General features: G+C 36.6%; 1 protein-coding gene and 1 long non-coding RNA gene across 2 annotated transcripts in view; both read right to left on the bottom strand.

Annotated features, from left to right (window-relative positions):
- Positions 1 to 24,126, bottom strand: part of GPC6 (glypican 6) — a 1,213,294-nt gene that overhangs the window by 634,307 nt on the left and 554,861 nt on the right. The window lies entirely within an intron of this gene.
- Positions 2,727 to 18,487, bottom strand: LOC105505831. The gene is made up of 2 exons (XR_001000817.1): positions 16,496 to 18,487; positions 2,727 to 2,840 (listed from the first exon to the last, which is right to left on the bottom strand). It is a non-coding gene; the product is annotated as an uncharacterized LOC105505831 (long non-coding RNA).

The raw sequence follows: 24,126 nt of genomic DNA, 5'->3' as shown, positions 1-24,126 counted from the left end.
TCACCAGGTTGAAAGTAATATCACATTTTTCTAAATGTAAAGACTAGTTTTGTGCCACTTACTAAGCTGAATTCTGGTTTCACTGACAGTCTTTATTAACCTGTTCTTTTTTTGTATATATACAATTTTTTGTTCAAATATACTCTAGGTGCTTAGCCACAGGATGCAAAAGATTGTAAACTGTTTTTCAGCTGTGTGTATTTAAATCATTGTATTAACTTTTATGTTGGACTGAAACAAAAGTTTTCAGTCATCAAACAACTTATTGCATTTTAATGGTTCACAAAAAATGCTTTTTTTTTTTTTTCCCCCCAACTTGAAATTTTACAGCTGACTGGCTGGCCATGTATAGTAGCTGCGTATGTCCTAACCGCTTAGGTTATTTCATTAGCACAAAGTGGAAAAGAATATTGTAATCATGACTGCTCAGAGAAGATGCTTATATGAACAATAAATTATTTTATCCTTAATGTAGCATTTTAATAAAATGATAGTCATAATAGTAAGAAATATTATGACTACCAAAAGCCTAGAGTTTTTGTACAAGAAACAAATAAAACAAAGCTACAGGGAGTAGTGAAACTCCTCTAGCTTTGCTTCCTGGGAATATCCTGATGCAAACTGTCTGGAAGTTCCAGTGGACAGTGTGTTTGCTCCATTACACTTTCTCCTCCTGTCTCCATGGTTAGGGAGGTTGTTGTTGTTTTGTCTTTAGCTTTTTTCTAGTCTTCCTCTCTATCTTCTTTGATCTAATCTTATGGTTTTGAAAATAACATCTGAGTGTTTGGTGCCCACACTGACCTAGGAGGCTTTAAGTCACCTGAGAACTCTAGACATTCCTACAATTCTTATACCATTTTAATGTATGTTAACAGACAAGTTTTACCCTTATTACCATTCCTTTTCAAAATTTATTGATGAGTCCCTTCTCTTTCTTTTTTGAGACAGGGTCTGTCACCCACCCAGGAGTGCAGTGCACAATCATGACTTACTGTAGCCTTGACCTCGTGGGCTCAAGTGATCCTTTCACCTCAGCCTCCCAAGTAGCTGGGATCACAGGCAAACCCCATTCTGCCTGGCTGATTTTTTAAATTTTTTGTAGAGATGGGGTCTTGCTATGTTGCCCAGTCTGTTCTTAAACTCCTGGGCTCAGGGGATCCTTGCACCTCAGCCTTCCAAAGTGCTGGGATTACAAGCATGAATCATGGTGCCCGGGTTATGTCTTCTAAAATATTAAATTAACAAATGTCTAGTGAATAAAGTTTAAAACCAGAAAACAATGGCCATAGCAAATTGCATGGAATAACTGATAGTTCCCCAGTACCTTGCTTTTCTTTCCTTCTTCAGCTCTCTATTAAATGGGTGCTTCTCAAATTGTGATCTATGTACCATCTCTGTCAGAAACAACTGAGCCATTGACTTAAAATACCAATCATAAGCCCCACCCTAGGCTTTCAGAAACATTACCATGGCGATGGTTCTTTTCAAAAATTTCCCAGATGGTAATTACACATAACCAATTTTGAGAGCCAATGTGATCCATTTTCAAAACTTACAGAAGTTTTTGAAAGACTATATTCTTCTTTTCTACCTCATTTATCATATTCTCTATAGTATATTTCTTTCCTTCTACTTTAATATAGGTCCTTATCTCTAATGTCTGAATAATCAGAAGCCTTTGAAATAATACCCTTGTTTCTAGTGTTCTGATGCTGTCAGATTTGTCACCTAGAATCATAATTTTAACAGTCTAATCACTGACTTTCCAGTGAAATGTGCGCTTTTTCTTCTTGAAACTAATGCCACCTTGTTAGTTAAGGGACTTAGTTAATGCCTCTAAAATCTTTTCCTTGGGGAATGAGATTACTTCTTTTTCTTAAATACACATTCCCTTTTATTCCGTGAAACTCTGTTAAGTTTTTCCAGGTGTGTTGCTACTTCCATTTAAATTCAATTTATCTATTATACAAAGTTCAGATTAAATTTACATCCTCCAAGAAGCACTGCCTCTTCTGAAAACCCATAGCATTCAGACACAATCTGTGTCTCAACTGTGGTTATTTGCACATGTGTTGAGGCTCTATATCACAATCAGCCATTCATTTCAGTGGAAAAAATAATCATTGATTGGAATATAACTTAAATTTACAAGGAAGTTCAAACATGGGTTTTAAGCAACTTTGAGAATTTCTCTTCAAGCATACATAAAATTACAGACACTTCTTTTTTTTTTTTTTCTGGGTTCTGGTAACAGTTACATTTATTATTCACACAAATTGTTATTTGTATTGTAATATATTTTCCCACACATGTTCCCTAAGCAGAAAATATTTTGGCCATGTTGATACAAGTATTAGTGTCTGCATTTTGTGCTGTTTTAAAAATAATTATTCTAGTAATCCACACCACTGTTTTGCATTGATAAAGTCGAATTCATTTTGGAAATCTGCATCAACTTAAAAAAAGCTGAAATTGTTATATTTCTGAAATTTTAATGCTAACAACCAAACTCTAGGCAACACAAAATTCACCCAGAAAATACATGTCAATATTTTGGAAGAGAGTCAATTGTTCTTTGATTTCACTGTGTCTTGACTGATTATTTCCCTTAAATTTTCACAACTAGTTCTTTAAAAATCTGTGATTTATGCATAGTCTGCCTATATGTCTGTTCTATCAAACATAGAACATGTATTTTACTTTATTTTATTTATTTATTTTCTTTATTTTTTATTATACTTTAAGTTCTAGGGTACATATGCACAATGTGCAGGTTTGTTACATATGTATACTTGTGCCATGCTGGTGTGCTGCACCTATTAACTGGTCATTTACATTAGGTATATCTCCTAATGCTATCCCTCTCCCCTTCCACTACCCACAGGCTCCAGTGTGTGATGTTCCCCTTCCTGTGTCCAAGTGTTCTCATTGTTCAATTCCCACCTATGAGTGAGAACATGCTGTGTTCGGTTTTCTGTTCTTGTGATAGTTTGCTGAGAATGATGGTTTCCAGCTTCATCCATGTCCCTACAAAGGACACGAACTCATCCTTTTTTATGGCTGCATAGTATTCCATGGTGTATATGTGCCACATTTTCTTAATCCAGTCTGTCATTGATGGACACTTGGGTTGGTTCCAAGTCTTTGCTATTGTGAATAGTGCCGCAATGAACATACGTGTGTATGCATCTTTATAGCAGCATGACTTATAATCCTTTGGGTATATACCCAGTAATGGGATGGCTGGGTCAAATGGTATTTCTAGTTCTAGATCCTTGAGGAATCGCCACACTGTCTTCCACAATGGTTGATCTAGTTTACACTCCCACCGACAGTGTAAAAGTGTTCCTATTTCTCCACATCCTCTCCAGCACCTGTTGTGTCCTGACTTTTTAATGATCACCATTCTAACTGGTGTATATCCAGAACCTACAAAGAACTCAAACAAATTTACAAGAAAAAGACAAACAACCCCATCAAAAAGTGGGCAAAGGATATGAACAGACACTTCTCAAAAGAAGGCATTTATGCAGCCAACAGACACATGAAAAAATGCTCATCATTACTAGCCAGCAGAGAAATGCAAATCAAAACAGACCACTTCTTTTAAAGACACCCAACAGTTGGAAGTAGACAAGAGGTTTCAGCAATGGGATTCTAAAATAGATAAGAATAAACTCCAGTAAACCTTGGCCTTAGCAATTTACGTCTGCATCTGAGAAATAAGCTGAAGGCTAGGTGCTTTAGTGGGAAGTCAGTGTGAGCAGAGTCACAGGTGTAAAACCCATGTTTTTGAGGAAGGGGTTTGAAAAATGTTTACTCAGCTGGAGTACATTACATAAACAGAAATTTCCCTACATCTCTATTTGCTCTGGGGCCCTAGTAGTGTAGAATTGTTTGGATGGAAGGAAGAAAACAATTTCCAATGAATCTGTGCAGGTTGTTCTGGTCCAGTAACTACAGGGAAATATTCATGTCTCCTTGCTCTGTGAGCTGGACTCCAGGACGATACTACCTCTAATAGTTCTCAGACCCCAGACAACCTGTCTGTCTTTATCATGAATAAAGCTTATTATTATATATGTCAATCCAATTCAATCCATACCCCCACCCTGCCTCTGATTATCTCTTCTTGATTTCATTAAATATTCACTGTATAGGTACTCCGTTATGTACATAGCGGTACCTTAGGCATAGGGACACTGCAGTGAAGAATAGATGTGCTCCTTCTTCTGTGGGACTGTGTAGTAAAATGAAGGACCCTGAACCATTTATAACATTTTATAACCACATATTACATGAGGTTATAGTCTTTACCTTTTATTTTTTGGTATTAACTAAATTCCATAGGAACAAAGAGGTGAAGGCAATTAATTCTACGTGGGCAATGGAAAAAATTTTAAAGAACAAATGACTTTCACATGAACAGCAAGATTATTCTAGGAGAGGGAACAGAATCAGTAAAGCACAGAAGCATAAATATGTTTGATAGGTTGGGAGAGAAGTATCTAGACTGCAGTGTAGGCTGCATGATAGGATATGATAGAAGGAGAAGATGGGGATTCCAGTATAGTTTGGAACATTTCATGTGACTCTCCAGAGAATAACAGTGATGGGTGGTGGCTCCATGGAAATTTATTTACTCTGTATACTTTCTCTCTTATTTAGATAGATAGATAGATAGACAGATCTCAAAACCACAATGAGATACAATAATCTCACCCCAGTCAGAATATCAATTATTAACAAGTCAAGAAACAACAGATACTGGTGAGGTTGCAGAGAAAAAGGAACACTTTTACACTGTTGGTGGGAAGATAAATTTAGTTCAACCGCTGTGGAAGACAGTGTGGTGATTCCTCAAGTATCTAGAACTAGAAAAGCCATTTGAGCCAGCAATCTCATTACTGGGTATATACCCAAAGGAATATAAATCATTCTGTTATAAAGATAGATGCACACATATCTTCACTGCAGCACTACGCACAATAGCAAAGACATGAAATCAGCACAAATGCCCATTAATGATAGACTGGATAAAAAAAAAAAGTATGTATACACCATGGAATACTATACAGCCATAAAAAGGAATAAAATCATGTCCTTTGCAGGGACATGGATGGAGCCTGAAGCCATTAACCTCAGCAAACTAATGCAGGAACAGAAAACTAAATACTGCATGTTCTAACTTATAAGAGGGAGCTTAACAATGAGAACACATGGACACATGGGGGGAAAAACACACACTGGGGCGTGTTGGGGAAGGGCAGCATAGCTAATGCATGCAGGCCTTAATACCTAGGTGATCAGTTGATAAGTGCAGCAAACCACCACGGCATACCTTTACCCACACAACAAACCTGCACTTTCTGTACATGTACCCAGAACTTAAAGAAAATAATAAATAAATATTACCCAGAATCCTAGGGCCATAATAATTCAACTGCAAATATACATATGCACACACATATATATGTGTATATATATACACACATATGTGTATATATATATAAAATCTGATTTTTAAAATGGACAAAGGACCTGAACAAATATTTCTTAAAGGAAGACATACAAATGGTCAACAGGTATATGTAAAAGTGGTCAATATCACTAATCATCAGGTAAATGCAAATCAAATCCATGAGATTTCACTTCATACTTGTTAGAATGACTGTTATCAAAACAAAATAAAACAAATGTTGGTAAAAATGTGGAGAAAAAGGAACTCTTATACAGGTTTGGTGGGAATGTAAATTAATACAGCCATTATGGAAAAGAGAATGGAGGTTTTTCAAAAAATCAAAAATTGAACTACTATATGATGCAGCAATCCGACTTCTGGATAAGGAAAATGAAATAAGCAAGTACAAGAGATGTATGCACAACCCATGTTCACTGCGGTACTATTCGGAACAGGCAAGCCATGAAATCAACGTAAGTGTCCAACAATGATGAATGGATAAGGAAAATGGGATATATATACAAAATGAAATGCTATTCCGCCTTGAAAAAGAAGAAAATGCTGTCATTTATGGGTCAACATGGATGAACCTAGAAGACACTATGTTAAATAAAATAAGCCAACCACAGAATGATAAAAATCACATGATCTCACACATATGTGGAATCTAAAAATGTTGAACCCACAAGCAGAGAGTGCAGTGGTGGTTATCAGAGGTTAGAGGGTGTGGGGATTGGGAATATGTTGATCAAAGGGTAGAAAATTTCAGTTAGAGTAAGTTCAAGAGATCTGTTGTATCTCATGGTGACTGTAATTAAGAACAATATATTGTATACTTGAAAATTGCTAAAAAAGTAGACTTTAAATGTTCTTACCAACAAAAATAAATGTATAAGGTAATACATATGCTAATAAAATTCATTTAGTCACCTCCAGTGTATACATATATCAAACATCATATTGTATAACATAAACATATAATTTTTGTCAATTAAAATTATACATATATATATACAATTTTTCAACAGATGCTGACCCTAATAGATATTTCACCTGTATACACAGTTAGAAAAGGGTATATACAGTATTTTCTTGATGTATTAGCCCTGACTTTTATGTCCTACATCTAATATCATGGCTCAGACAGTCTCAGACATTTTCACAGGATCACATTATCCTAATTTGTGGGACTCTCCCATAAAATCATTTCTAATTTCACTAATGGCCTTTGAAAAGCTCCTCTTCTTTATATTTCATATAGTAACAATTTCAAATGCTTCTAACAGATAATTTTTTAGGACCCCAACTCTAGGGACAGAAATATTGGGAAAAGGATCCCGGATGTGTACAAAATCAGTATCTTGATTCTGCCTGTAACCATCCCTTAACTTGGGCATGTTGCTTGTTTCTGAACCTTGGCTTTTCATTTACAAAATAGAAATAATTCCTGGAGTCTTCACAGGATCAAAACGATGCTTTTGAAAAAGACTTTTGTTAGTAAAGAGTAGACAAAATATAATTATGTATTTCTTTTAGTATGTAAGACCCTTGGAAATAGGGGCTTAAACATTTTACGGTATGCCTATAGCAGTACTTTACATAATGTAGGTCATCAAAAAAATAGATTTCTAGTCAATAAGGACAAGGTCAAACAGAAATTAAAAATAAAATCAGTCATTTTATAGTAATAAGTTTTTACTATAACAGGAAGCATAAATAGGAAGAAACGTAAAGGCAATGACCAAAATAGATGTTTAAAGTTAAAAATAAAATGCAGATTATTGTTGAATCATTCTATGATTTGATTTAAACATTAACATTGTGAAATCTTTAATAGAAGTGATTTTAGAAAAGGGTAGAAGTTGCATCTTAAAATTTTATTGTATGTTTTTTTGTGATTGTGAACCATTAAGTCATTAAGGTTAATTTAATGAAATTTCATATAGTTAGAGTGCCAGCTGTTTAATAATGAAGAACGCTGTGTACCAGTTTAGAGAAGGCTTTAGGGGTTGTTTTATATGCTGTTTTTAACAAACTGACTAAGCCAGGGGTCATTTGAAGATGTAAAGTTTGGAAAAGATAAACCCACAATGATGGCTGAGCTAGTTGTTTACAATAGCAAATAGCATCTAATATGGTGGGATGTAATTGACTATATGTGTAGCCTATGGCGATACTCTCTTAAGGAAAACAATGTTTTTTGTTTCTTTGCTTTTTAATTTCTTTTGGTTTTCAATTAATGAATCTAATACACATATTTAATTCTAGGCTGACGTGTGTTTTCTTCACACTTTGCAGGGAAAAAATCCTTTTCTTAAATTTTCGGGTCTTGAATCCATATTTGTTTTCATCCTCATTACTTCTTAATGACTTTCGTGTACAAAATTAAAAATTACTGGGCGGCCGGGCGCGGTAGCTCACGGCTGTAATCCCAGCACTTTGGGAGGCTGAGGCCGACAGTTCTCGAGGTCAGTAGATCGAGACCATCCTGGCTAACACAATGAAATCCTGTCTCTACTAAAAATACAAAAAATTAGCCCAGCGAGGTGGCGGGCGCCTGTAGTCCCAGCTACTCGGGAGGCTGAAGCAGGAGAATGGTGTGAACCCGGGAGGTGGAGCTTGCAGTGAGCCAGGATCGCACCACTGCAGCCTAGGCCACAGAGCGAGAATCTTTGTCTCAAAAAATAAATAAATAAACAAATAAATAAACAAATATTTAAATAAATAAATACATTATTGGATGACTTTTGCCTCATTCTTGCCTCACTTTCCCTAATCTAGTTATTCATCTCTATGTGTATTGGGTCTAGTTCTCTATTTGTAAGACAAGTCACATTCCTTGGATCCATAAAGAAAAAAATAATGTCCTCGACTCTTCAACACGAACTCCACCAGTGGAAAAGAGTAGCATCTTCCAGTCCCAGGGGATTATATGCACACAACTAAGGGAATATCCAGAATGGTCTTTCTTTATAGAGTGGAAGAGTCTCCCCATTCACCAGACGACATGGGGTGTCCTTTCCCCACACTAAGCTCTAAGGTACATGTGCGGTGCCTCTGGAGAAATTGGGGATGAAGGTGGCCTCCAATAAAGAACAAAAGAACAAAGAACTGGCCCATATGAAAAAGAGACAGTGATTACTGGAACAGATATAGCATATAGCACATACGATGCTAACATAAGCCATTTAGGTGTTCAGGGGATAATCAAACTCTCTCTTTGAAATTGAATCACAGAACTTGGATCCCATTCTTTTGTGATGGAAAATAGTGAAATAGAGGGGCACATCACCCCTAGCTAGTTGCAGGATTACTATAATTTCAATCAATGTATATTCTAATGGTCCATAGATACTTTGAGGCTTTTATCATTTTTCCAAGTTGTCTGTCATCTCAATATGGAATTATAAACAAGTATTCCATAATTTTTAACAAAGACACCAGAAGAAGCTGAAGGAATAAACTTGATTTAGATTGTCATCAAGTATGTGAGAAGGCTATTTTGGATGTAAATTATTTTGTTTATACAAAAAATAGTAATTAACATTGATTAAAGCCCAGTGAATTCAGTCCAATGTACTCAGCTCCTCCACTGGTGGCCACAATACTAAGTTCTAAGAGGCTTGTAAAGATATTAGTCTCAGTCCTTTCTCTCGAGGAACACACACAAATATGCATAGAAAGTGATATTAATAATAAACTGGAAAGAAAAGCAGTGTGTGGTAGAAAATTACATTTGGCAGATTAATATAAAATGTTTTTAAAATGTAAAAGGCTAGTTGTAAACATACAGCAAAATCTAGATTGGCAAGTATTTAAGCAAAACTAAACAAACAAATAAATAATCCAGAAATGTTTATCTCAATGATCTTTCAGAAGAAAAATGATTTGTTCCACTTGGATTGCCTGCAGTTCTCTGAGTTACTGGATGGATGCAAAACATGGCTGTAATCTCATTGGCCATCAAGGCAAATGTATCCAGCCAACCCAGAAACTTATGGCACACATTTCCACACATTTTCCCATGGGAAAGACTTGGCTGTATGGCCTCAACTACTGCCAAAGAAGCCATTTGCTTGGAATGGGATTTATTTGGGTAGGGTTGAGAGGTGAGATAGAGTGGAGAGTTAGCTAAAGGGATTAAGGATGGTGAAATAAATAATTTGTCCTAGTATAGAAGACTGGCGGAACAACAGGTACAAGAATGGTGAAAGTGGGCACCTAAAATATTACCGGTTTTGCCAAAGGCCATATCGAAACAAGTGCACTGATGTCACTTCAACCTCAAAAGTGATCTTTGAACTGCTGAAAGGCAGAGTTAATGTCTCCTTTCTCACCTCTTTCCAATACTTAGCACAATGCTACAACTTAATAGATACTCAGTAACTATTTGGAACAAGTTAGTGAGTATATTTGCATGGATTTGAGCACCAGTTAGTCTACAAAGTAAGGCAGACCACCTAAGAAATCTCTCTTATAATTCACTCTCTTCAATTTGGTATCAACAGTAACAGCAAGTTGCTGCTTCTTTTTTTTGTGCCTTAACAGAGATATTAGGAAGAGAAAAAAAAATCTGTCAAAGGAGAACAACATTCTTTTGAAGAAAAATATTGATATCCACAAAAAAAGAACAAAGTTGTTGGTGCCCCTCTATCTTGAACATCCCTCTAACAGCAACAGAAAGCACAGAGGTTAACAGATTTAGCAGGGAAAGCAGGCTGTAGTCCCATTGACAGCTAGGAAATGAAATGACATCAAGTATTCAATGATTGCCCTCAATTAGCCTATGCAAAGCAAGAATTAATTACCAGCATTGAAAAAGCTCACCTTTGACTCCTCTTTCAAGATCTCACTTACACTGAGTGTTCTTCTGGTGTTATAAATGAAGGTCCGGTGGACTTGATAACTTGCTTTTCCCTTAATATATTTTAGTAGAAAGTATTTTTTTTAAATATGGCAACAGAAATTTAATGAAAGGGAACTCTTAGCTGGTCTCAGAAATATATATACAAATAGACACAGATGAAGATGTAGACATATAAGGTATAGATATACATAGGTACAAATACACAAATGATTGGAATTTACTGATTCAGCATGCACCAGGCATCAGCAGTAACCCTTGTACACATCAGCTTTGGAATTCTCAGAACAGCAATTAAATGTATTCATGTAAACCTATAAAATAATGTTATTACTATACAGGGAAATAAATCATAACAATAATGTCTACATAGGTACCGATTCTATTTTTTGGCATATTCTCCTAACAAAAGCTGTATATCTTTCCCCAAGCCAGTAATAAAATAAAACCAAATGAATCTCTAAAGCCATTCACTTAATGAAATAATTTTGTTAAGCAAACAATAAAAACCTCATTGGCAACAAAAAAGTAATAGTGTCAGAGCACACTGGAATGCCTGAGCAAAAGGGTAGATGTGATTTGCTCTGCTTAGGAGAGTTATCTTGGCAAATGGAAAGGCTTAGCTGGGCTTCATGTTGCTAGTAAGCACAAGAGTTAGAAAAAACAGGAATGAAGGAATAGAAGAGATAAGAACACAGAAAAGTGAAGAATATGAGAAAGCAAGAGATGGGGTTTGGGAATTTAAACTAAAACTTGCTTGATCGCCTGTTTCAACCCCGGTGTGAGATCCTTTTACCTATGGCTATGCAATTATGACAGCATGGTCAGCAACCAGGAAGCCACACTCAGTTACATCACTGGATTGAGGTCAGATGATTGAGGAATGGCAAGTATGTCCTTTTTGGAAGTTTGCTGGATTAGAACTCAACCAGATGTGGATTGAAGTTCTATTCTTTATTATTAGAGATATCTCTATGGATAAGGAACTCAGACAGAGGTTGGTCGATGGGCAAGGGTGCTTAATCATGACATTAGCACAACTGTTCTGTATAGTTGGTCATTATTTGGTGGAAGGATGGCCCACATCCTACTTACTGCCACAGCCATCTGATGTTTCTGAAAGCCTGGAAACCAGTCAGCAGGGAATAGGATGGATCTGATGGTTTAACAGGGACAAGGTAAGTCCTGATGAAATGTTTTATGTCACTTACAAAGTTGATACAGACCCAAGCATAATAACTGATTTATTAATTGCCTGCTATATGGGGGTTTCCAGACTTCTTCTAGTGAAGCCAAGGGCAGAAGCATAGATTTGTGCTGGCTTTAAAATACAATATATTCTTTCTTTCTTTTTTTCTGAACATACCTTGAAAAGATAGGTAAGAGAAATGTATTGATGGATCTGGATCATATCAGTTCATTATCCCAGGCTGATACTGGGTTTCAAAAGAAGATGCTATGGACACTCTTCTGGAGATAATTCACTGAGGTGGTAAAACAGAGTTTGGGTTGAAATCCCAGCTCTGCCACTTGGCAATTTGCCCTCATCTGTTTGGGGGAAGTTACGTAACTACTTTCAGTCTCAGCAGTTTCATCTGTAAGATGAGGATGTTCTTAGTGTCTATTTCAGAGATGTTGTTAAGAGTGTTTAGAACTGTGCCAGCGCATAGTAAGGGCTGAATACATGTAAGCTATCATTACTACTGCTATTATTATAATAACACTATTAACATAGTGAAATTTTACTCCCTATATTTGCAAAGTACAATGTTGAGAGATTACCTAGATTGCATTATTTTTACGTAGTTCTCAGTGAACAGATATTTGGGTGTTTCTCTCCAGGCTAGTGCTTAGTAAACCAAAAAAAAAAAAAAAAAAAAAAAAAAAAAAAAAAAAAAAAAAGTTAGTAAAAAAAAAAAAAGGCTTTAAAGGCAAATGAAACCGAATCATGTGTTTTCCAAAGGGGGTTTATTGTTGCTGGCTGCAGCACTACATTTTTAAAAAGCCAATCATTTTCTTATAAAAACAGTCTGCAAATAATGAGTCATGCTGCAGAATTTTGTGACTTTTCAGAGAATTATTTTCTGACAGCATTATATTTCTAAGTAACTTTAAAACTGTTGAAATTGGTTTGTTTAGATGACATTCGCCAACTTCTGATTTGGGTGTTAAAAGTGAACCATTCAATTAAGGCAAAGTAAGACTAGTCCAACTGTTTTTGAACACAGTAATGCTGCGGACTGCCCCAATGTAAACAGAAATTGACAATTTGAAAATGTCATCAACCCTGAGCTTTCCAAGGTGTTAAATATTTAACTGTAGCTAATAGACTGCAAAGTAATGTTTGCTTGACCAAATATACGTGCTTTTAATTTCTCCACGATCACTCTCAGCCTCATCTCTTTTGTAGCTTCACTTAGCTTTCAGAAGCTCAGCAGGCCTGAAGGCGGCAACGACAATTTTCTTCCAGAAAACTCCAGGTTTAGTTTGAGGAGAATGCTTTAGACTCTAGACTTTGAGCCTGGGCTCAAATCTCAGATATGAACCCTAACATCTACATGACTCTAACCCTACAATTGAACTTCTTTAGGCCTCAGTTTCCTCATCTGTAAAGTCTTTTACATAGTTTGGAAAATGAATGAGAATGCCAGGAGGCAGTGTGCGCCTGTGGTCCCAGCTACTCGGGAGGCTAAGGCAGAAGGATCACTGGAGCCTAGGAGTTCAAGGTCAGCCTGGGCAACAGAGCAAGACCCCGCCTCTTGAAGCAATAAAAAGAAAAACAAAATGAGATAATGAGGAGTAACTACTTAGCACACAGTGTCTAGCATGCAGTAAGCAGAATAAACATTAGCAATAAGTACAGTACATGTTGTTATCACTGTTTTATTATATATGCAGAACTTTACGATCTCTGGGCATCTGTATTTGCTCCTTTTTCTCTTGGAATGTTCTGGTTTTGCATGGATGTCCTTTTCTCATCTTTGTTTATCCACTCAGATGGCATCTCCTCCCAAGGGCCTTGGCTGAGCTCTCTGGTAAGAGAAGACTTTCCTGAAGTCCACTCCTCATGCCCTGTCTGCTTCAATACTTGACTGTATCTGAAATTAGATTACTAACTTTTTAACCAACTGATGGTCTCTTCCAATCAAGTACAGGCCACTTACAGAAGACCCTTTCCCTGTCTTTTTCATCATCAATTTCTAGAGCCCAGAACAGGATATGTCTCACTGGGATCTCTGAAATGCTTACCAATGAACCAACTCCAACTAAGACTATGACACGTATGCCTTCATGTTAACTTATTTAATGTATACATCAAGATAGTACTCAGAATATAACATTGTAGTATCAAAGAGAGTTCTTGAGAAAGTTAATCCGTCATGCAGCCTTTATAAATGACTTTTACTAATTCTGTCTTTAAGTGTGTCATTAGTGTCTAGGATTCTGGTAAAAATAATATATGAAAGAGAACTGGAAGAAAAGTGCATAATATTAGAATAACTTATCTCCTGATCAAGTTAAAAATAGAAGATACTTTGTGATATGGTCGCTAATATTCCAGTGCTCTTAAAAATAGCTCTAAGGAGAAGTGAGACTGAGTGGAGTTGTCCATTAATCCAGGAGTGTAGGCAAAGACTACACTCTTCTTGAAGACCTGAGCCCCAGTGAATGTTCCAGTTCTACTCTCCTGGCCACCTGCTATATACCAACTGTGTTACTTAGGAATAGTGCCTACAGGAAAAATGACCCCTGGCTGGCAAATTGGTCTGTACATATCTGGAACAGTCTTCATAGTTTTAAGTGTCCCTGAATGTGGTGACTTTTCTAACTGGCATGCTCCATATCATATACAATGACAGCTATGCCCATGGATCTGTCAGAAGTATTGGCTGCATTGGAGGTATGAGGCATCTAAGCCAAAGCAGCTCTTCTGACTGCCTGATCTGAACTTGTCTTCTTACACCTGACCTGTCTGCTGCATGGCAAAATGATGTCTATTGGGCAGTATGTACTGCTATAAAATCTCTCCCTGAAGAGAAGATTTTAAGTTGCTCTGCTGGCAAGTTGGACTTCCATCCCATACCTTTTTGACGAATCTGCCAGTATACCTAATGGCAATCTCTTGTAAGACTCAATGGTTGTTATTAGAGTCTAAACAACAGAGGCCATAGTGGGTGAGGCAGGATTGGTAATGGTTTGATGGCTATGAAAATCACAGATAATATTTTGAAAAGGAGTTGCCAAATCAAAGGGCATAGACTGAACCCATGAAAGGTAGGTGAAAAAACCACGGGCTCAAGTACGGATTAGCTAAGGAATTTTGCAGAGGGGCAACTTAAAACTACACAGGAACATCTATGGTCACATACCATAAGACTGAGTGAGGCAGGATGAAGAATGGACCATTTTAAATCTACTTGGAAAGATTTTGGGGTATGTAAGCTACCTCAAAAAAGTCAGCTGCATACTGAAGCTAAATAGACATTCCTTGTCTTTTTCATCATCCATTTCCAGAGCTCAGAAAAGGATATGTCTCACTGTGGTCTCTGAAATGCTTATTGATGAACCATCTCTAAGATTATGACACACATACCTTCCTGTTATTTAATTTATGTATCAAGTTGTTACTCAGAATATAACATTGTATTATTAAAGAGAGTTCCTGAGAAAGTGAATCCATCATGCAGGCTTTATACGTGACTTTTACTAATTCTGTCATTAAGTGGCAGAATTACTAACTAGAGTGGCATTTTACTTTTTCTTTAAATGATCTCCATTTCTTATTCTCTCCTTCTTTTTTTTTTTGGCTAAATTCTTAATAAAAGTGCCTTCCTTGTGAGGATAAGCAGTGTCCTGTCAGAACCTACTATATATTGGAAAAAACTATAGAGAAAATGTCCCACTGGGTACATGGTAGAGAACAAGAGTTTTGAGTAGAAAGAATTCTGGTTTTTTAGATGACAACAACTTTTCCTAGCACTTTATCCATCCTTCAAAGCAGCATCCATAATAAAAATGGATACAGAAGGGAGTTGAAAACTCCAGATTCTGTCCAGAACAATTCCTTAGAATGATGGTGTGACTGGGCACTTGGTCCTCAGGCTCCAGGAGACAGGACTCCTCATCTGAGGACTGAGGAGAAGGATGTGTCTGGCAAGACCCTGTGCAGGACCAACGTTCTGAATTCCGTTACTCCTCCTCCACAGCCTGGCTTCTATCAGGACAGCATCACTCCATTTGCTTTGCCTTTGATTTCTTTCCATATAAAAAATTATAGGACTTTCCTAAACAAACTTTTTTTCTTGTTTCTCTTTCTTGTGTATATATTGCCTTTGAATATTTCTGAAGTACACCTGTTTTTAAAACTTTTCCTCTCAATGATGCCTCTCTGCTCATCACAAGATGTCCAAAGTTAGATTGCCCCATTGCAATCCTTCATTTCTATCCTTGAAAATTCCATTTAAGGCATGAAATGCATATTAAATACAAGACAGGAGTGACCAAGCAGGAGACATAGGGCTTTAGCTGTTGCAAGCCCAAGTGAGCACATTTAGGTCTATTGTTTAATTTAATAGTCAATGACCCTTCCTGACAGAGGGTGATGTGCTTTCTCACAGACATCTGTAAACCTAAGCAATGCTGATATCTTCATAGATGAGAACAAAAAATCCATACAGAAGCAATATATCATCCTGCAGTTATCTAATGTTAGTTGATGCCGTTACTTTTCTTTATCATCAGTGACATTTAATTAATATTTTTGTTGCTTAATTCTCAAAAGTGCACTGAGCCTATACTACATAAAAGGTAATGCATTCAGGGCTATGGGCCAAAAGTATATTGTTAGATATGATATGGAAATTCTTCTTCCAAACACCGCAAAAATTATAATTTGTGAGTCACTGTGCAGAACTGTGGTTTTGGCAACCTGCATGCACACTCCCACCACAGTGCTAATCTTCAGCAGGCGGAACAAGGTACATTGAACTCTGAACTTTTGTTATTAAAACGAATCCAAGTTTGATTCCCCACAGGCTTAAAATTTATAGGAGTAGAAACATTTCCATGTTCCTTATTTGGTCATTTAAATACTTCAATGGTTTCTCTTTAGTGATTCACATTCCTTTCCTATCAACTGTGGATCTTCTATGCTTGACTTTTTAAACAATGTATTTACTTTATTTTAAAATGGCAAATGAGGAAACAAACAAAAGGGAACTGCAGAGAGTGGTGTGAACCAAGACACAGAACTTGTAATCCCAGGACTCCTCAAAGCTCACCGAATTCCATTCGACCGTTCACAAAGCTAACCTGCAGAGTGCACTCCCCGACACTTGTGAGACAAATGAGATACTATGAGAGATTAAGTCAAAAAAGCAGTGCTCCCCTGTGTCTTCAATTAGCCACGGAGTGAAAATGAGACAAACAATCATGTATAATTTAGAGGCTTGCTCTCTGGTTCTTCCTGCCCTGGGAAGCCTTTCACCGAGGAAGGAAGCGTGATCTAGTAAAGTGCTCAGGCTTGGGAGTCAGCCTTGTTGGGTTGTGTTTCCAGTTAGTTCACTGATGTACTTTGTGACCTTGTATGCGACTTAATTCCTATCAAAGAAGCTGAAACAACTTACTTTTAAAGATGACTTGTTTGCTTATTCTGGGGAGGGGCAGTGCCAGCAGTCCTCTGGTGTATGTGTTATTAATATGTTTGGCATAGAACAGACAGAATGAGCAAAGGGCTTCATCTGGGAGACAGTGTGGATTACTGAGACCGCAGGATAACACAACAAGGAGCGCTGGATGATGTTACAAAGCACATTCTCTGCTACCTAGAGGGTTACATTATGTTTTATGATTTCATCAATCAACAAATCGAGAATCATCCTAAGGAAAAAAAAAAAAAATGACTTAAGTAAGTGCCAAATAAGTCTGTAACCTTATTTGACCAAGAAAGTATGGGGGAGAAAAGGATTTATTTCTAGAGGAAGTGGGTCTTGGTCTAATATTAGCCTTAAGTTGAAGTGCTGAGAACGAGATAAAGAGTTGCAAAGTTGATGTCTGCAAGCAAATTTCAAAAAGCAGTTGCTGGGTCCGGGAATAGACACTACTGAGGAAGAAATCATTAGAGTCCATAGAAGAATCCAGAAAGAAGGTGGGTAGAATCCCTCTCCCATCATGGGACGTGTGGAGAAGCCTTTCTACCTCCACAAAGCTTCTGAGGCACAGCTCCTTTGAGTCAGAGAGAGAAAGTCCGGTTAGCACACTAGCTAAGAGGACCTGTCTTGGAAGAAGATGATATAACACATTATGGCTCAAAGAAATGGTGGCATGCCTCAGACCACTGCCGGCTTAGGAAACCAGTGAGAAACTTCCTTTACCAAAGAGTAATATTCCAGGAAACCAAGAAGAAAATAAATACCTTTAGACCTAAAGAGAAATAATATGTAACATTCATTGAACACTTAGTATCAGGCATTATGTTAAGTGCTTTACATATTTTATCTCATTTAATTCTCAAATCAATGTTATGAGATTGTTGTTCTCATTACATGTAATAAACCATGCAATAAACAAAAAATATACAAAAATAAGAATAGATAAGTAACATATCTATGTTATACCCATAAAAGTGGGGGTTGTATGGTATTTGAGAATAATTAGGATCAAAAGATGGAATGCAGACAGATGCATGCACTATTTTGGCCCTGATCTTCAACCCTAAATAGGGTGACTAAATGTCTCAATTTACTCAGAAGCGTTCAGGCTTTAGCACACAGCTCAGGAAATCCTTCGCTCCTGGGCAAACCGGAATGGTTGGTGATCCCATTCCCCCAACTACTAAATTTTGAACTACTTGGCAAATAAATACAGAGATTTAAGCCCTACTAGGTCTGGAGTAGAGTCAAAGCATGTTTTGTTGTAACAATTTTCTAGGTGAGGCTGGTGCCTACCAAAATTGGAAAAATACTGACTGCAGCTGAAAGAATAGAGGTAAAGCATGAATCATCCTTCCTAGGCCTGCACTTATTTAGAGGTTGTGTGTGCACGCCAACTTCTGCCTTCCACTTAATTGCCATCTGGTTGAGGTGCCAAGCCACCCATAAAATAACTATAGACTGAAAGAAAAGCAAAGCAAGTGTGCAAGCACAAAGACAAAAGTTAATTAAAAATATGGAAGGGGCAAGAGTGTAGAAATAAGGTGAATGAACGAATATCAGGAGAAGAGGAGTGAGAGAGGAAATCAGTGCCTGGGTTTGGAAGGGGAAGCTGTGGAGAAAGGTGATCCTCCCAGACTGCACACTTCTTCTTCCTGATGCTTTTGGGGGCTGCCTTTTTTTTTTTTTCCTTCTCCCTGCTGCTTTTGGGGACTGCCTTATTTTCATTTTTATTTTTATTTATTTATTTTTTTCACATGCAGCAGCCACTTACAGCTGTGTTTCTCTGAAACTTGGATCATTTTACCAGCTATTTAATAAGACTAAATAAATGGTGTCAGCATCGGAAAGCATAGCACATTTTGTTTAGAGAAGTGTACATTCCTTCTTGCTATTAAACTGTGATAACTTTTGGCAAGAATATTGCTTTGCTCTGTCTTCTCTGAGAAGAAATTTTCCTTCTGTTCTCACGTGGCCATTGAAGAAACAAAGACTACCATATTTAGTGCAAGATAAAAGGGCACACATTTGGGAAAATATTGACTTAGAAAACCTTATCCCTGAGAAAAAGATTGTAATGGAATGAGCCGATGAAAAATCCCATGTGATTGATAGAATTTAGAAACTTCTTTTTTTGCTAATGTTCATTTATCACTTAAAATTGACCCAGAACATTAAATCAATACCAATTTTAGCTAGCCACTATGTTTTTGGAAATTAGAGTTTAAATCCCACTTTTGTTAAGCAGGAAAGAATAATCCCATAACGATCCCAGGTGGGATCTAGTAAAAGGGCATCCTTTTATGAAAGAAGCTTCCCAGACAGCAAGCAAACAAATGACTCCCAAAGCGGACTGAAGGCTGTTTACCATAAATGTGTACTATTTTCAACATTAGTTTAATTAAGAATGGATATAAAAAATAAGTCCTAGGAGCCTGCATAAGCCAGCATTTATCTTGAAAAGAATTCCTCTATGAATTCCTGTACGAAGATCATCCTAATGGCCATCACTGCATGCGATCATACCTTTCAGTACTTGCCTTGCTCTGCTTTGTCTCCTCACACTTTCACTTACGCCTTGTTTCTAAATTTAAACTGAACTGAAGGCAGAGGTGTCTCATTCATTTCTCTGTCCATTTGTTCATTCAACCCATATTTACTGAGTGGCCGGTATGTGCCAGGGTTAGTTCTAGGGCCTGGAATACAGTGGTGAATAAAAACACATGCACTGAATTCTGTTTATAGGCTTGGGGAGGTAAGATTGATAATCGAATAAGAAATCATGATGACAACTGTACATGCTACAGAATAGGTAAACTTGTGACTCTAAGGACTTCATCTTGAATAATCAAGGAAGGGTGTTCAGGGAAAATGGCTGTTAAGCAGAGTCATTTGCTCTACAGGTTGGCAATAATTAACCAAAACTAAAGGGTGGGAAAAGCAGTGCCATCCATTCCATAGACCAGGCATGAGTTAGAGCAAAAGTGCTGCAGCCAGGCGCAGGCAAGTCCTGAGTTCATCTGTCCCCAGTAAGCACTCAGGTCTGTGCCTGGAATGTGGCCTCTACGCTACATGAGTTCAAGTAAAATAATAGAATTCCACCTAGATCAAAGTGTCTGTGAAAAAACATGAGGTCAACATTATCCTTCAGATATTTTTAAGGGCTCTAATCACCCTTACTTTTTTTTTTTTAATGCTTATTTCCATAATGCTTGTAACTGAATAGCTTAAGAAGCCAAATCAGTGAGGGGAAAAAAAGGAAAAACGACTAAATTTGTGCTTGAAGAGGAGTTATGTTTGTTTAACAACAAGAATCTGAAGGACATCAGATGTTCCCTCATCTGTGTTCTACACATGCATGAGTTGAAAGTCGGAATAAACATTTTTTAAGCTCAGCAAATTTTCCCCTCTGAGCTGGCCAGATGGTACAGCTAAACACTAAGCTAGTGGTGTTTAGTAATCAGGCCCTTCTTTGATGGTAATCAGTTTTTACTGATCAGTGCAAGAGTGTTTCCAATAATCCCCCCTTCATTTATGAAATAGAGTATGTGCTTAATTTGCATCAGCTATATATTGGAGCAAGCATTTGCCATTTGCTTATAAAAATAAAGGCTCAACAGCCATTCCACAAACTAAAACGGGGTTATTTTAGCTCTACATTCCAGTTCATTTTGTTTGAAGAAGAGAATTTTCTGACTGATAAGGATTCTAAAAATATTTTTACTCTGAGGCAATAGACATTAAGTTCAAAGTACAATTTTTTTAAAACTCAATTCAAACATCGAAAAATATACTCCCAAGTTGATCTTTCCCCTACTGTTGTGAGTTTCCATGGTATACAGCTGAAACTCATTTTGCTTTACTTCTTTCGACAAAACATGATTTTTCTGGTGGAGCACTTGTTGCTTTTTCATGATGCATTAAATAGAAACTCTAAGTAAGTCCAAAATACAGCTGCTTCTGCTCTGATAAGCAGCCAAAATTATCTAAAAAAAGGAGTACCTTCATTACGGCACATCTCTTTTCAGTCAGTAGTTTCCCAGTCCTATAATGCTTAGCATACTGATTATTTAAAAAGAAATAATTATGTCACTGAAGATTATTGTTAAAGAAACAATATCAACACTAGTTCTGGGGAGCTTGGCTTAAAGCACTGCAGAAGAAGCCCACAGTTACCACCATTGCGGGAAAAATTTTTTTAAGTGCATTTTAAAACACTCTGTTTTGTTTTTTAACCCATTAGGAATGTCCACTCAGCTAAAATGGGTGACCCAAAATGAACTGATTTCTTTGGCCACCAGTAACAATTATATATATTTGGTCTTAAGCTAAGCTTAAGGAGATAGTTAAATATATGTGGTTTCATTTCACGAGAATGAAGCCAGTCACATGAAACACTATTTTATGGGACTGTTTCAATAAGATGTCCAAAAAGATAATTTTTCTGGTAATAATGCTTATGGAGAATATCTTAATATATTTAATGATAAATAATGATAAAAATATTTACAGTATGTCTTCGTATCATTCTTCCTTTCCCAAATTTAAGTCCATTTAAAATAGTGTTCCTTGGACATAATATAAAACTCTATCAATACTCTTTTTAAATTTTTATTTCCAATTCCATTGGCAGTATATTATTTTCATTTATTTATATTTTATAAAACTATAGTAAGAACACTTAACATATTATCTACCCTCCTAACAGTATTTTAAATGCACAATATACTATTGTTAATGATGGGCACAATGCTATCCAGCCAATCTCTAGAGCTCATTCATGTTTTAATTTAATGAAATTGATTAACTTGACTTCTTAACAAAGGAAAAGTTTCAGACTCGAAACTTACACATGCAAAATCCATTCATGCACTGGACTATGACTTGGTCATATTTCCAAGGATTCAGGAGACATCTGCATATCTCCTTCAATTTTATGATTTCATTTAAAAAGGGCATCATATGAATTCTTAATTCTTTTGCTGAAAAACTTCTGAAAATGTTTACAAAGTTTATATTTGAATAGTAACAGAAATCCTGTAATGACTAAGACCTATACAACTTAAAACATAGCCTTTTCTTTGCACATGACTGCAAACACTACCAAAACATCAGAACACCCATGGTATGACTTGAGTGAGGTATCAAAGGTCAAGGTATCTACTACTACTGTAAAGTTGAAACTTACGGCTCATTTGGCATTGACCTGATGTTGTACTAACATAGGAGGCAACGTTGCATTTGGGCTAACAGTTTGAGTTTTACAAATGTTAACTTTTATCCATCATATCGAAAGGTTAACTTTCAAAAACAGTGAAACAATTTGAGAACAGCTCCATATTATTCCTGGAGGTACAGGCCCATTCCATGAAGTGAAAATTCTCTTAACAGGAATAATAGCAATGATTTTACTTTTAAGAGGTCAGCACTAGAATCAGATGAGATACGTTGGGATTTTATTAATTGTCCTGTATTTCTATAGCTTTAGGGTGCTATATAATTCACCACTGTGAATGTTTGTTAAGTGGGACAGTAATGATTCCAAAGATTAACCGGAACTATGAATAATGCAGTTAACCTGGGGCATATATTAATTCTGTGATGAAGTTTTGACTTCTCCAAATGATTCTATTTTCTAGAAGGCATACAAGTGGAAATGCAAGTTAAACTCATCTCATTTTTTTTTAAAAGTTTATAATATAAATAGTATACGTTAATGGAAGAGAAATGAAATGTATATCGCTTAAACCTTCCTTAGTAAAATCCTTAAGTAATATGTTCGGCCGCTTTTTATGCATCTTTATCAACTGTAACATCTGGTTGTATATATTTAAAAGTACGAAGATTTCTAATACTTAAAACCAAGTAAGTTGCCTTTCCAGACATCTTATCTGGAAAGTTGTCTTTCCAGACAGTTTATCTTTTTTCATAAAAAGATAATGGTGTATGGTCTATAAAAATGTATCTATTTCAATTACATAGAGACTCTAGGTACATCTAAATGGACCTATAAACACATATGTTTATGAATTGTTTAAAAAATCTTGTGGCCAGGACCAGTTGCTCATGCTTATAATCCCAGCAGCACTTTGGGAGGCTGAGGCAGGTGGATCACGAGGTCAGGAGATTGAGATCATCCTGGCTAACATGGTGAAATCCTGTCTCTACTAAAAATACGAAAAATTAGCTGGGTGTGGTGGAACGCGCCTATAGTCCCAGCTACTTGGAAGGCTGAGGAAGCAGAATCGTTTGAACCCAGGAGGTGGAGGTTGCAGTGAGCCAAGATTGTGCCACTGCACTCCAGCCTGGGCAACAGAGCGAGACTCTGTCAAATAAATAAATAAATAAATTAATTAATTAATTAATATCTTGCATTACCTTTTTCTGAATGACTTAATTCTAGTCTTCTAGGACTGCATTTTCTCCTTCTTTTGCTCTTTTAACTTTGGCTTTGACCATGCACCCCTTCTACCTCTAACCTCACACAAAGGTTTTGTTAACATAGACATGTCCTTAATTTGGTTATAGGTGGCCTCTGTGTTTGTGTGTGTGTGTGTGTGTGTGTGTGTGTGTTGTGTGTGTGTGTTTTCATTTTTATTTTTTTCTTCTCATAAATAATTTTCATATTCTTTAAAAAAAATGGTACAAACAATATCCCAGAAAGTCTCAAATTTTGGTGGTCCATCTGTGATACTAATTAATTTATTCCCAGTAGATACAAACCAAACACTACACTAAAGTGTAAAATAAAATGTTTGGAGCTAGCAAGGTCCATTTAAAAAACAAATGCACATAAGAAATTATTTTTATAAAGGCATGTTAAAAATGGCAAGATCAAATATAACAATATTACAAACACATCACTTCCTAAAAATGTCATTTATTGTTGCATATAATGAAAGGTAGCATTTTGTACGATTGGAGGAGTCTGATTTGTTTATTCCCCTCTCCTCAACAAATCAGACCCCTCTAGAGCTTAGAAGCTTAGGACTAGGTATCTAAATTAAGAGCGGTATCTCTAAGAAAGTGGAATAGTTGGGCTTTCGGTGCTTAGGTGATTGGCAGGGAGGTACCTATTGAGGAATTCAAAAGGAGCCAGTAGATCCGATCTGTGATATAAATGCAAAGGTTTGAAAGGACAACAATTTATT

This window comes from Colobus angolensis, unplaced genomic scaffold, assembly GCF_000951035.1.
Source record: "Colobus angolensis palliatus isolate OR3802 unplaced genomic scaffold, Cang.pa_1.0 Scaffold13, whole genome shotgun sequence".
Lineage (NCBI taxonomy): Eukaryota > Metazoa > Chordata > Mammalia > Primates > Cercopithecidae > Colobus > Colobus angolensis.
Note: the sequence above shows the minus strand (reverse complement) of the source record. Positions and strands in the feature narration are given on the sequence as shown.